This window comes from Hyla sarda, unplaced genomic scaffold (assembly GCF_029499605.1).
Source record: "Hyla sarda isolate aHylSar1 unplaced genomic scaffold, aHylSar1.hap1 scaffold_2310, whole genome shotgun sequence".
Lineage (NCBI taxonomy): Eukaryota > Metazoa > Chordata > Amphibia > Anura > Hylidae > Hyla > Hyla sarda.
In genome coordinates, this window is record NW_026608992.1 from 560 (window position 1) to 15,340 (window position 14,781).

The 14,781-nt window shown below is 50.6% G+C and overlaps 3 non-coding genes and 2 pseudogenes across 3 annotated transcripts; all 5 read left to right on the plus strand.

Moving 5' to 3' along the window:
* Positions 1-254: 254 nt before the first annotated feature.
* LOC130322253 (U2 spliceosomal RNA) lies at positions 255-445 on the plus strand. The gene has a single exon (XR_008867803.1). It is a non-coding gene; the product is annotated as a U2 spliceosomal RNA (small nuclear RNA).
* A 2,090-nt stretch (positions 446-2,535) lies between these two features.
* On the plus strand, positions 2,536-2,726 carry LOC130322265 (U2 spliceosomal RNA). Its single transcript, XR_008867811.1, has one exon. It is a non-coding gene; the product is annotated as a U2 spliceosomal RNA (small nuclear RNA).
* Positions 2,727-4,819: 2,093 nt separating this feature from the next.
* Positions 4,820-5,010, plus strand: LOC130322261 (U2 spliceosomal RNA). The gene has a single exon (XR_008867810.1). It is a non-coding gene; the product is annotated as a U2 spliceosomal RNA (small nuclear RNA).
* A 2,099-nt stretch (positions 5,011-7,109) lies between these two features.
* Positions 7,110-7,282, plus strand: LOC130322266 (U2 spliceosomal RNA; annotated as a pseudogene).
* Positions 7,283-13,132: 5,850 nt separating this feature from the next.
* On the plus strand, positions 13,133-13,306 carry LOC130322262 (U2 spliceosomal RNA; annotated as a pseudogene).
* The last annotated feature ends 1,475 nt before the right edge of the window (positions 13,307-14,781 follow it).

A 14,781-nucleotide genomic window follows, 5' to 3' on the forward strand; every position in this document is an offset into this window, starting at 1 on the left:
GTAGGAGGAGTAAGAAGGGTTCCTGGCAAATCCGGTTATGGATTGCATTTAAAAAGGGCCCCGTGGGAGTGCAATGGGCCCCTGTCTTGCTGCTTAGCAATAATGGTATGGGTTTAGGTTCTGCTGTGTGTACTGGTGGTTGACTGCCCCCCCAGCCCAGAGTGTGCATGGAAAATTGTCTGGCAGCCTCCCTGACAGCAAGCAGTGATAGTGCCCATGAAGGGGACCTTGTTGGGCCCGCCCCTTTCACGGTTATCGCTTCTCGGCCTTTTGGCTAAGATCAAGTGTAGTATCTGTTCTTATCAGTTTAATATCTGATACGTCCCCTATCTGGGGACCATATATTAAATGGATTTTTGAGAACGGGGGCCGATTTCGAAGCTTGCTTCCGTCGCCCTATGCATTGACCCGATATGGCAGTATCTTCGGGTACAGTGCACCACCCCCTTACAGGGTTAAAAAGAAAGATTCCTACTTTCATTGCTACCTGCTTGCTGGCTAGCCAGCTAGCCAGCCTGTGGGCCTTGCTGCTGCTGCAGCCAAAAAACAAAAGGTGGTGCTGCTGCTGCTTCTGCTGCTTCTGCTTCTGCTTGTGTCTGGCCCCCTGTTGGAGCGTCCAGGCACAGGACTTCTGCTGCTGCTGACTAAATGGCCTCCTTAATTGGATCATTTGAGTAGCCAGCACACCTGTGCAGTAGGGCATGACATGATAGGCAGCTGCCTTGATAGCGGGTGGGTGCTGAATGTTCCTAATTGACAAAATAAGATTAATGCTTATGAAGAAATATAAAATCTCATCCCTTCCCCAATATCGCGCCACACCCCTACCCCTTAATTCCCTGTTGAACGTGATGGACATATGTCTTTTTTCGACCGTACTAACTATGTAACTATGTAACATAACATGGGGGGGGGGGGGGTCTCCTGGCTGTTCACACAGGTGTGTCATTGCTGTACATTGACCATGCATTGCTTCTGTGGTATTGCAAAGGCAAAGACAAATGCTTCCAGCCATCCATTGCACTAATGGATTGGTCATCAGCTGGCTGTCTATGTCCCGCATCAATATAGACCAAAGTACAGAGGGTTAGGCTATGCTATTGTGCACCTACCTGATGCATCAGAAGGTGCGAGGCCCTTGCTAAATTCTGTGCACAGACTTTGAGATCTATGCTTTAGACTGTATCTAAACCTGCTCCAACATGGACTGACATTCTGGCCTACTTTCAGCCGATGCGACTTGTCTGTCGCTGAACAGTCGCTTTTTATGTATTCAGCACCTATGTATAATGTTGTAAAAATGCTCTAGAAGCTAAAGTCGCAGAAATGTCACACATATTTGGCCTGCAACTTTCTGTGCGACAAATTCAGACAGGAAAAATCAGTATAAATCCTTAGAAAATTATCCCCCAGTGTCTCCATCTGCTGGCGGTATTGAATAAGCATTGCTGCACTGATGGGGTATGCATTAGACGAAAAAAAGAAGAAAAAGAAGAATAATACGCCCAGAAAAGAGGCGAAAAGGAGAAAAACGTAAAAAAACGTGAAAAAAAAGTAAGAGGAAGAGAAGGGAAAAAAAGGTGGAAATGGGTTTAAAAGTGATTTCGGCGGAGAAATATATATATATATATATATATATATATATATATATATATATATATATGCGCACACACACATATAGATATAAACGTATTCTCCGTTGAGATATTGCAGCCGCTGCTGTGTCCAGGCCCAGGAGCCTTAGCACTGTGCTGTGATGTCACTCAATACCACTGACATCACTAGGTGTAAACAACATCTCTCCTTTGCTGTGTATGTGACTATGGAGCTGTTTGGTGATGTCGTCTATTACGGCCTTCATAGAAGCAACAGGAGATTGTTGCATCCATCTTGAACCCTCAGAACTACAGTGCTATGATGTCACTCACTTCCACAGCCTTGCAGAGTGTAAACAACAACAACCCAGCTTTGTTGTGTATGTAACCAAAGGGATTTGTGATGTCACCTAGAACCTTCACAGCAGCGACAGCTTTATGAGGAGCATCAGCACTGCTCTGCCTGAGCAGAACCATCACCGCCATAGGTTGTCAAATAACCCGGATTTAACCCACACAGGTAAGTCCAATGGGGTGCAGGCATGTCCTCTATGCTTACAGCTTCCCGTGGGTGTTGGTTTGATACCGTTTGGGACAGCCAAGGAGGCATCTGCAGGCAACAAAGGTAGGTGTGTGCTTGTGTGTGTGTTTCCTATGCAGATCCTAAGCCCAGTGTCACATGCAAGTAGGAGGAGTAAGAAGGGTTCCTGCAAATCCGGGTTATGGATTGCATTTAAAAAGGCCCCCGTGGGAGTGCAATGGGCCCCTGTCTTGCTGCTTAGCAATAATGGTATGGGTTTAGGTTCTGCTGTGTGTACTGGTGGTTGACTGCCCCCCAGCCCAGAGTGTGCATGGAAAATTGTCTGGCAGCACCTCCCTGACAGCAAGCAGTGATAGTGCCCATGAAGGGGACCTTGTTGGGCCCGCCCCTTTCACGGTTATCGCTTCTCGGCCTTTTGGCTAAGATCAAGTGTAGTATCTGTTCTTATCAGTTTAATATCTGATACGTCCCCTATCTGGGGACCATATATTAAATGGATTTTTGAGAACGGGGGCCGATTTCGAAGCTTGCTTCCGTCGCCCTATGCATTGACCCGATATGGCAGTATCTTCGGGTACAGTGCACCACCCCCTTACAGGGTTAAAAAGAAAGATTCCTACTTTCATTGCTACCTGCTTGCTGGCTAGCCAGCTAGCCAGCCCTGTGGGCCTTGCTGCTGCTGCAGCCAAAAACAAAAGGTGGTGCTGCTGCTGCTTCTGCTGCTTCTGCTTCTGCTTGTGTCTGGCCCTGTTGGAGCGTCAGGCACAGGGACTTCTGCTGCTGCTGACTAAATGGCCTCCTTAATTGGATCATTTGAGTAGCCAGCACACCTGTGCAGGTAGGGCATGACATGATAGGCAGCTGCCTTGATAGCGGGTGGGTGCTGAATGTTCCTAATTGACAAAATAAGATTAATGCTTATGAAGAAATATAAAATCTCATCCCTTCCCCAATATCGCGCCACACCCCTACCCCTTAATTCCCTGGTTGAACGTGATGGACATATGTCTTTTTTCGACCGTACTAACTATGTAACTATGTAACATAACATGGGGGGGGGGGGGTCTCCTGGCTGTTCACACAGGTGTGTCATTGCTGTACATTGACCATGCATTGCTTCTGTGGTATTGCAAAGGCAAAGACAAATGCTTCCAGCCATCCATTGCACTAATGGATTGGTCATCAGCTGGCTGTCTATGTCCCGCATCAATATAGACCAAAGTACAGAGGGTTAGGCTATGCTATTGTGCACCTACCTGATGCATCAGAAGGTGCGAGGCCCTTGCTAAATTCTGTGCACAGACTTTGAGATCTATGCTTTAGACTGTATCTAACCTGCTCCAACATGGACTGACATTCTGGCCTACTTTCAGCCGATGCGACTTGTCTGTCGCTGAACAGTCGCTTTTTATGTATTCAGCACCTATGTATAATGTAGTAAAAATGCTCTAGAAGCTAAAGTCGCAGAAATGTCACACATATTTGGCCTGCAACTTTCTGTGCGACAAATTCAGACAGGAAAAATCAGTATAAATCCTTAGAAATTATCCCCCAGTGTCTCCATCTGCTGGCGGTATTGAATAAGCATTGCAGCACTGATGGGGTATGCATTAGACGAAAAAAAAGAAGAAAAAGAAGAATAATACGCCCAGAAAAGAGGCGAAAAGGTAGAAAAACGTAAAAAAACGTGAAAAAAAAGTAAGAGGAAGAGAAGGGAAAAAAAGGTGGAAATGGGTTTTAAAAGTGATTTCGGCGGAGAAATATATATATATATATAATATATATATATATATATATATATATATATATATGCGCACACACACATATAGATATAAACGTATTCTCCGTTGAGATATTGCAGCCGCTGCTGTGTCCAGGCCCAGGAGCCTTAGCACTGTGCTGTGATGTCACTCAATACCACTGACATCACTAGGTGTAAACAACATCTCTCCTTTGCTGTGTATGTGACTATGGAGCTGTTTGGTGATGTCGTCTATTACGGCCTTCATAGAAGCAACAGGAGATTGTTGCATCCATCTTGAACCCTCAGAACTACAGTGCTATGATGTCACTCACTTCCACAGGCCTTGCAGAGTGTAAACAACAACAAACCCAGCTTTGTTGTGTATGTAACCAAAGGGATTTGTGATGTCACCTAGAACCTTCACAGCAGCGACAGCTTTATGAGGAGCATCAGCACTGCTCTGCCTGAGGCAGAACCATCACCGCCATAGGTTGTCAAATAACCCGGATTTAACCCACACAGGTAAGTCCAATGGGGTGCAGGCATGTCCTCTATGCTTACAGCTTCCCGTGGGTGTTGGTTGATACCGTTTGGGGACAGCCAAGGAGGCATCTGCAGGCAACAAAGGTAGGTGTGTGCTTGTGTGTGTGTTTCCTATGCAGATCCTAAGCCCAGTGTCACATGCAAGTAGGAGGAGTAAGAAGGGTTCCTGGCAAATCCGGGTTATGGATTGCATTTAAAAAGGCCCCGTGGGAGTGCAATGGGCCCCTGTCTTGCTGCTTAGCAATAATGGTATGGGTTTAGGTTCTGCTGTGTGTACTGGTGGTTGACTGCCCCCCAGCCCAGAGTGTGCATGGAAAATTGTCTGGCAGCCTCCCTGACAGCAAGCAGTGATAGTGCCCATGAAGGGGACCTTGTTGGGCCCGCCCTTTCACGGTTATCGCTTCTCGCCTTTTGGCTAAGATCAAGTGTAGTATCTGTTCTTATCAGTTTAATATCTGATACGTCCCCTATCTGGGGACCATATATTAAATGGATTTTTGAGAACGGGGGCCGATTTCGAAGCTTGCTTCCGTCGCCCTATGCATTGACCCGATATGGCAGTAATCTTCGGGTACAGTGCACCACCCCCTTACAGGGTTAAAAAGAAAGATTCCTACTTTCATTGCTACCTGCTTGCTGGCTAGCCAGCTAGCCAGCCCTGTGGGCCTTGCTGCTGCTGCAGCCAAAAACAAAAGGTGGTGCTGCTGCTGCTTCTGCTGCTTCTGCTTCTGCTTGTGTCTGGCCCCTGTTGGAGCGTCCAGGCACAGGACTTCTGCTGCTGCTGACTAAATGGCCTCCTTAATTGGATCATTTGAGTAGCCAGCACACCTGTGCAGGTAGGGCATGACATGATAGGCAGCTGCCTTGATAGCGGGTGGGTGCTGAATGTTCCTAATTGACAAAATAAGATTAATGCTTATGAAGAAATATAAAATCTCATCCTTCCCAATATCGCGCCACACCCCTACCCCTTAATTCCCTGGTTGAACGTGATGGACATATGTCTTTTTTCGGACCGTACTAACTATGTAACTATGTACATAACATGGGGGGGGGGGGGGGGGGTCTCCTGGCTGTTCACACAGGTGTGTCATTGCTGTACATTGACCATGCATTGCTTCTGTGGTATTGCAAAGGCAAAGACAAATGCTTCCAGCCATCCATTGCACTAATGGATTGGTCATCAGCTGGCTGTCTATGTCCCGCATCAATATAGACCAAAGTACAGAGGGTTAGGCTATGCTATTGTGCACCTACCTGATGCATCAGAAGGTGCGAGGCCCTTGCTAAATTCTGTGCACAGACTTTGAGATCTATGCTTTAGACTGTATCTAAACCTGCTCCAACATGGACTGACATTCTGGCCTACTTTCAGCCGATGCGACCTTGTCTGTCGCTGAACAGTCGCTTTTTATGTATCAGCACCTATGTATAATGTTGTAAAAATGCTCTAGAAGCTAAAGTCGCAGAAATGTCACACATATTTGGCCTGCAACTTTCTGTGCGACAAATTCAGACAGGAAAAATCAGTATAAATCCTTAGAAAATTATCCCCCAGTGTCTCCATCTGCTGGCGGTATTGAATAAGCATTGCTGCACTGATGGGGTATGCATTAGACGAAAAAAAGAAGAAAAAGAAGAATAATACGCCCAGAAAAGAGGCGAAAAGGAGAAAAACGTAAAAAAAACGTGAAAAAAAAGTAAGAGGAAGAGAAGGGAAAAAAAGGTGGAAATGGGTTTAAAAGTGATTTCGGCGGAGAAATATATATATATATATATATATATATATATATATATATATATATATATATATATATATGCGCACACACACATATAGATATAAACGTATTCTCGTTGAGATATTGCAGCCGCTGCTGTGTCCAGGCCCAGGAGCCTTAGCACTGTGCTGTGATGTCACTCAATACCACTGACATCACTAGGTGTAAACAACATCTCTCCTTTGCTGTGTATGTGACTATGTGGAGCTGTTGGTGATGTCGTCTATTACGGCCTTCATAGAAGCAACAGGAGATTGTTGCATCCATCTTGAACCCTCAGAACTACAGTGCTATGATGTCACTCACTTCCACAGGCCTTGCAGAGTGTAAACAACAACAACCCAGCTTGTTGTGTATGTAACCAAAGGGATTTGTGATGTCACCTAGAACCTTCACAGCAGCGACAGCTTTATGAGGAGCATCAGCACTGCTCTGCTGAGCAGAACCATCACCGCCATAGGTTGTCAAATAACCCGGATTTAACCCACACAGGTAAGTCAATGGGGTGCAGGCATGTCCTCTATGCTTACAGCTTCCCGTGGGTGTTGGTTTGATACCGTTTGGGGACAGCCAAGGAGGCATCTGCAGGCAACAAAGGTAGGTGTGTGCTTGTGTGTGTGTTTCCTATGCAGATCCTAAGCCAGTGTCACATGCAAGTAGGAGGAGTAAGAAGGGTTCCTGCAAATCCGGGTTATGGATTGCATTTAAAAAGGCCCCGTGGGAGTGCAATGGGCCCCTGTCTTGCTGCTTAGCAATAATGGTATGGGTTTAGGTTCTGCTGTGTGTACTGGTGGTTGACTGCCCCCCAGCCCAGAGTGTGCATGGAAAATTGTCTGGCAGCCTCCCTGACAGCAAGCAGTGATAGTGCCCATGAAGGGGACCTTGTTGGGCCCGCCCCTTTCACGGTTATCGCTTCTCGGCCTTTGGCTAAGATCAAGTGTAGTATCTGTCTTACCTGGCAGGGGAGATACCATGATCGCTACGGTCTGAGAACTCCAAGCATTGTGGTAGAGATTTTGCGTAGTACGATTGCAGTACTTTTCGTTCTTATTAGAACGCATTTCTCTAGAGCATACCACCTGAAGATCGTCTCCTGCCTGCCTCGGAACATCTGAAGAAGGAGAAGATCTTGAAGACTGCAGCTCCGGAAGAAGCCGACGAAGAACCTGGAAGAAGGGAATCGGCGGTGAATTCCGGAACAGCGGCGAAGAGGAAGGCGGCGCAGAATCTTTTCGAAGAAACTCGCTGCCTCTGGAGAAGGATTTGCATAGCTCCTCCCACCGGGACCGATCTGCATAGCTCCTCCCACCCGGGAAAGAAGACTTTGCGAAGCCTCTCTCCACAAGCAAGCAAGGAAGCGGGAAAAGAGCCTGCTGGAAGAAGCCATGGCCTCAACCAGCAAGTCCACCCAGGAGGCTGCAGGGCAAGGCCTGGAGGGTCCAGCCCCAACCACAGCAAGCTTCAACCTCCACCACGGCAAGGCAGAAGGGCGGCAGAATTCCTAACCTGGAAGCTCCAACCCTGGAGCCCTGGATGAGGCAGACTGTTGCCTTGAAGCTCAAGCCCGTGGGTCGGAAGGGTGCCGGACATGTCCCACGACGTGTTCTGCAAGAAGATGCTGGCGGATCAAGGCTTCCCCACGGCTGACACCCTGGGAATAGCAACCTTCTTTTCGGGAATCTTCTACATCACCTTTGCCACCATTGGGACCTGTAGAAGATACTGGGAGGTGGTGAAAGCGGCGAGTCCCGAATCCCCTTTCTCTCGCTTTGTGGGCAACTGCCTTATTCAAAGAGAGGAGAGGAGCGGGGTGACGGTCTCAATGCGGAACCCACACACCCCAGGCACGGACATCTCGACCTTCCTGAAGCGCTTCTGCACCGTGGTGAGGGAGCCCACCCGCATCCTGAACTCACTCGGATACTGGGACCTGCAAGTGGTCTGTGGTCGTCAGACTCAACAAGAACCCTGCTTCTCCAGACGGACTACAGCACCTGCCAACGACATTTTCCTTGGGCAACTCCACAGGACTTATCTTCTACCCGGACATGCCGCAGACCTGCAGGAGATGTGGCAAGATGGGCCACGAGGGCAAGGACTGTACGGAGGATGCCTGCAGGTATTGCCGTGTGACAGGTCACACGACCAAGGACTGCCCCAAGAACAAGACCTGCAACCTCTGCGGACTGGCAGCCCACAGCTACAAGGACTGCCCCCAGAGGGAGAGAACATGGGCATCTGTGGCAGCGAGAGCACCGAAGCCAGCCCCAGCTCCGGAGCCAACACCACGGATGGCCAAGCCGACCAAGGAGGGTAAGAAGGCGAAAGCCACCACCCCTGCCCCGTCCCGCCCCTCCCCTGCCCCTCCCGCCCCATCCCCTGCCCTCCCGCCCCATCTCCTGCCCCATCCCGCCCACCCCTGCCCCATCCCGCCCCACCCCTGCCCCATCCCGTCCCACCCCTGCCCCATCCCGTCCCACCCCTGCCCCTCCTGCCCATCCCGTCCCACCCTGCCCCTCCTGCCCCATCCCGTCCACCCCCGCCCCTCCTGCCCCATCCCGCCCCACCCCTGGCCCCCCGTACCCACCCCGGCCCACCCCTGCCCCCCGTACCCCACCCCGGCCCACCCCTGCCCCGTCCTCCCCTGCCCGGCCCACCCCTGCCCCGTCCTCCCCTGCCCGGCCCACCCCTGCCCCGTCCTCCCCTGCCCGGCCCACCCCTGCCCCGTCCTCCCCTGCCCGGGCACTCTCTCCCTGCCCCCCGCCCCACCCAGCCTCCTTTCTCTCCTGGCCCAGCAGCACCTAACCCCCCTCCAGCTGCTGGTGCCCGCCCTTCGGAGGACTTTCCTGTGCTTCCTCCCCCAGGTACCATACAGAGGAAGAGGAAAGGAAGGGACAACGTATCAGAAGAGTCGCACAAAAGAAAGATAATCGAGACCTGCGAAACCCCTCAAGCTTCAGATGAGGAGGAGGAGATGGAGCAGGTCTGCGAGAGCCTTGAGGCTTCAGAAGGAGAGGAGGTGATGGAGCAGGCCCAAGTGGAGCAGGTCCAAGCAGAGCCAGTCCAAGCTCAATCTATGGAGGAGCTGCTGCAGGACCCAGAGGTTAAGAAAATCCTGGACACCCCGTCCAACACGGTCTACGACGAGTTCTTGGAAGGGCGCTACGAGAAGCCACAGGAGCCGACAGGCGCCAGAGAAGAGGACCCGTCCGACCAGACTGGTAACTAGTATCAGAACTAACCTCTCTTTTTATTCCCATGGCTGATCTCAACATCTTCTGCATTAATGTGAGGAGTATTAGAGCTTGGTTTAGATTTCAGACTGTTCTTACGTTCTTAGATTCCCAGAGGTGCGATGTTTACATGTTGCAGGAATGTGCTTTGTCTGCTTCTAGGTCTTACAACCATCTGGCCAGGCAGTGGCCTCACGGCCCTTCCTACTGGTCTGGTGGGGGCGACAATAGGTCTGCGGGGGTGGCCATCCTGATCAGGGGAGGTAACTTTGCACTTGATTCCGTCCGGGAGCTCGTCTGTGGCAGACTTCTTGTCGCAGACGGTTCCTGGGCGGGTGAGCCCGTGCGGCTCATCAACGTGTATGCCTCCCCTGAGAGGGATGTCCGACTGGAGGTTCTCCAGGCCCTGCGGGCTGAACTCGCCACCACTAGAGCAGTAGTGTTGGGTGGTGACTTCAACTGCCCCATTGAGGTGGACGGGCGCAGTTCTGGCACATCCGCCAACCTGGACGTGACGTCTAAACTGCTGATTGAGATGGTGACGGAGGCATCCTTGCAGGACGTTGTCGGGTCCATCGGGAACGGCTCCGTAAACTATACGTGGAGCCGCCCCGATGGCTCGCTCCGTTCTCGGATAGACTTCATCTTCACTTCGAGAGCAGTCAGAAAGGTGTCGTACTCTATGGTCCCCTGCTTCTTCTCTGACCACAGGGCCATTCGATTCCGGGGGACTCTGGGCCATGGATTCCCACCTGGCCCGGGCTCCTGGAAGTTGAATTGTGCCCTGTTGGAGCAGAGGGAGGTCATGGAGGAACTTAGGGATGCTTACCTTGTATGGCGAAATGACAAATGTCTGTTCAAGTGCATCAGCGATTGGTGGGAATATGTTAAAGTCGAATTCCGTTGTTTCTTTCAGGCAAAAGGCAGACAACAGGCGTGTGCGAAGAAGTGGGACTTGAGGAAACTGCAGCGCGAGCTGCGGTCCCTGCAGGACCTGCTCCAGTGTGGCTGGGACGTCAGGGAGGAGCTGGAGGAGACCAAAAAGAGCTTGAAAAGGCACTTTGAGGAGGAATCCAAGCGAATCGTCTTTCGTTCCAAGGTGGAGAACCTGGAGAAGGGTGAGAAATGTAACTCTTTCTTTTTCAGGAAGCTCCATGCCGGCCACACGCCCCTGACTGAGCTACGAGATGAGACCGGACACATGAGGAGCGGCAAGGAGGAAGTGATGGGGGTCGTCCACGACTTCTACAGCAACCTCTACGCCCCCAAGTCATCCGACCCCGAAGCCGCCGAGAGGTTCCTGTCAGGTGTCACTAACGTTGTTGATCCCGCAGGTGCGGCGGCTATGGACGATCCCTTGACGGTGGGGGAGCTGCTCTCTGCCGCTAAATCCTTTAAGCCCGGCAGGACCCCGGGCAGTGACGGTCTCCCGGCCGAGCTCTACGTAGCGCTGGGTGACCTGATCTGTCCGGACCTGTTGGAGGTGTACGAGGAGATGGTGGTGGGGGGCAGAATGCCTCCGTCGTTGAGGGAAGGGATGATCACGATCTTGTATAAGCGGAAGGGGGAGAGATGTGACCTGAAAAACTGGCGTCCCATCTCTCTCCTGAACGTGGACTACAAGATCCTCGCCAAGGTGCTGGCCAACAGGCTGAAACCTGTCATGGGGCAGATCGTCCATCCGGACCAGACCTGCAGCATTCCTGGCCGCAGGATTGCCGACAGCCTTGCCCTTGTGAGAGACACGGTCCATTACATCCAGGACCGCGGGGGCCGCGCCGCCCTGGTCAGCTTAGATCAGGAGAAGGCGTTCGACCGTGTCTCCCACGCATTCATGGACAGGGTTTTGCGCAGGCTGGGTCTGGGGAAGATGTTTTGCTCTTTTGTTAACGTTATGTATTTTGACATTTACAGCACGGTGTTGGTGAACGGCTGGAAGACTGACCCCTTTCCTATTCTTTCAGGGGTTAGACAAGGCTGCCCTCTTTCACCTCTCCTTTTTGTTTGTGTTATAGAGCTCTTCGCTGAGACTATCCGGCAGAATGGAGAGATCAGAGGGATCACCGCACCAGGACCAGATCGCCACGAGGTCAAGTGCTCGCTCTACATGGACGACGTGACCGTCTTCTGCGCTGACCAGCGTTCGGTGACTGCACTCGTCCAGACCTGCGAGGACTTCGGCAGAGCTTCGGGGGCAAAAGTCAACTGCGGGAAGTCGGAGGCCATGCTCTTCGGGGAGTGGCACCTGGCTTCTTCCGCCCCCTTCCCCTTTACTATTAAGCCGGACTTCATTCAAATTCTTGGAGTCTGGTTCGGGAAGGAAGGAGCGGCCCTTAAGTCTTGGCAAGACCGACTAGGAAGGATAAACTCAAAGATCGGACTGTGGAGCTCCAGAAAGCTCACGATGGAAGGCAAGGCACTTGTCCTGCGGAGTGAAGTTTTGCCTGTGCTCCAATATACCGCACAGGCCTGGCCTCCCCATACCACCGTTTGCAAGGCCATCACCCGGACAGTGTTTGGCTTCGTCTGGGGCAAAATGGACAGAGTCAAGAGGACCGTGATGTACAAGGAACCCCGCAAGGGTGGGAAGGGAATACCCGACATCCCCGCTCTGCTGAGGGCCTCCTTTGCATGTGTCACGGTGCAGCGGACTCTTGTAGAAAAGACTGGCTCAGCGGGCAGGTCCATGTCTCGCTTGCTTCTCATGCCCCTCTGGAGACAGCTGGGCTGGGACAAGTGGGACAGCTCCATCCCTTACAACTGGAACACTCCCTGGTTCTATGGGGATGTTGTCCGGTTTGTGAGGGAGCACCAGCTGGAAGGACTGAAACCAGACCTATGGAAGCCAAAGACAATCCACAAGCTCATCCGAGCTAAGGACTCGACCGAGCTGGTTCCGGGACTCCCCGCAGCCACTGCAGAGACAGTTTGGAACAATGTGGCCTCAAAGCGGCTTACCAATGGACACAAGGACTTGTCGTGGATGGCCGTCATGGGAGGTCTCTCTCTCAGGTCATTCATGCATGCCCGCAACCTGTGCAAGACCCGGTACTGCCCCCGTTGCCCCTACGTGGAGGAAACATCTTTCCACGTGTTTTGGCAGTGCCCCTTTGCACAGGGTCTGTTGGACGCCCTAGAACAGGAACTCAGAGACTCAGTGCCCAGGAGCTGCCTATCGTACCATTCGGTGCTTTACGGCCTGTTCCCTGGGACCCACGACGTGGAGGCCATCCAGGAGGCCTGGCGCCTTATGAACTGTTTTAAGGACGCAGTGTGGCTTGCCAGGAACCGCCTCGTGATCAACAGGGAAAACATGTCCGTCCGGGACTGCCGCAGGTTCATCAAGAACCTGCTTAGAGACTATTCCATCTTGGACAGCTCGGCCGTTGATGAGGAAGAAGAGGAGTGAAGACCCCTCTCCTTCTCCCATGTCTCCCTGAAGATACAGCCCAACAGTTTGGCCCTGTGATCCGCCCCCTCCCTACCCCCACATAGTCGCCCACACCCCTACCCCGATCACAGATTGTATTATTTGGTTTTTGTTTGATCTCTTGTGCCTTTATATTGCAGGATTGAGCTGAATGTTAGAGTAGCATGGTGTGCGATGTATAGCTTAGGGAACCTTTGCTGTGTATTGTACTATCATGCTTTGTGTGACTGTAATTTATTGTACGACTTGTAATGACTGAACGGAAAATAAAGCTCTTTCAATCAAAAAATCTGTTCTTATCAGTTTAATATCTGATACGTCCCCTATCTGGGGACCATATATTAAATGGATTTTTGAGAACGGGGGCCGATTTCGAAGCTTGCTTCCGTCGCCCTATGCATTGACCCGATATGGCAGTATCTTCGGGTACAGTGCACCACCCCCTTACAGGGTTAAAAAGAAAGATTCCTACTTTCATTGCTACCTGCTTGCTGGCTAGCCAGCTAGCCAGCCCTGTGGGCCTTGCTGCTGCTGCAGCCAAAAAACAAAAGGTGGTGCTGCTGCTGCTTCTGCTGCTTCTGCTTCTGCTTGTGTCTGGCCCCTGTTGGAGCGTCCAGGCACAGGACTTCTGCTGCTGCTGACTAAATGGCCTCCTTAATTGGATCATTTGAGTAGCCAGCACACCTGTGCAGGTAGGGCATGACATGATAGGCAGCTGCCTTGATAGCGGGTGGGTGCTGAATGTTCCTAATTGACAAAATAAGATTAATGCTTATGAAGAAATATAAAATCTCATCCCTTCCCCAATATCGCGCCACACCCCTACCCCTTAATTCCCTGGTTGAACGTGATGGACATATGTCTTTTTTCGACCGTACTAACTATGTAACTATGTAACATAACATGGGGGGGGGGGGGGTCTCCTGGCTGTTCACACAGGTGTGTCATTGCTGTACATTGACCATGCATTGCTTCTGTGGTATTGCAAAGGCAAAGACAAATGCTTCCAGCCATCCATTGCACTAATGGATTGGTCATCAGCTGGCTGTCTATGTCCCGCATCAATATAGACCAAAGTACAGAGGGTTAGGCTATGCTATTGTGCACCTACCTGATGCATCAGAAGGTGCGAGGCCCTTGCTAAATTCTGTGCACAGACTTTGAGATCTATGCTTTAGACTGTATCTAAACCTGCTCCAACATGGACTGACATTCTGGCCTACTTTCAGCCGATGCGACTTGTCTGTCGCTGAACAGTCGCTTTTTATGTATTCAGCACCTATGTATAATGTTGTAAAAATGCTCTAGAAGCTAAAGTCGCAGAAATGTCACACATATTTGGCCTGCAACTTTCTGTGCGACAAATTCAGACAGGAAAAATCAGTATAAATCCTTAGAAAATTATCCCCCAGTGTCTCCATCTGCTGGCGGTATTGAATAAGCATTGCTGCACTGATGGGGTATGCATTAGACGAAAAAAAAGAAGAAAAAGAAGAATAATACGCCCAGAAAAGAGGCGAAAAGGAGAAAAACGTAAAAAAACGTGAAAAAAAAGTAAGAGGAAGAGAAGGGAAAAAAAGGTGGAAATGGGTTTAAAAGTGATTTCGGCGGAGAAATATATATATATATATATATATATATATATATATATATATATATATGCGCACACACACATATAGATATAAACGTATTCTCCGTTGAGATATTGCAGCCGCTGCTGTGTCCAGGCCCAGGAGCCTTAGCACTGTGCTGTGATGTCACTCAATACCACTGACATCACTAGGTGTAAACAACATCTCTCCTTTGCTGTGTATGTGACTATGGAGCTGTTTGGTGATGTCGTCTATTACGGCCTTCATAGAAGCAACAGGAGATTGTTGCATCCATCTTGAACCCTCAGAACTACAGTGCTATGAT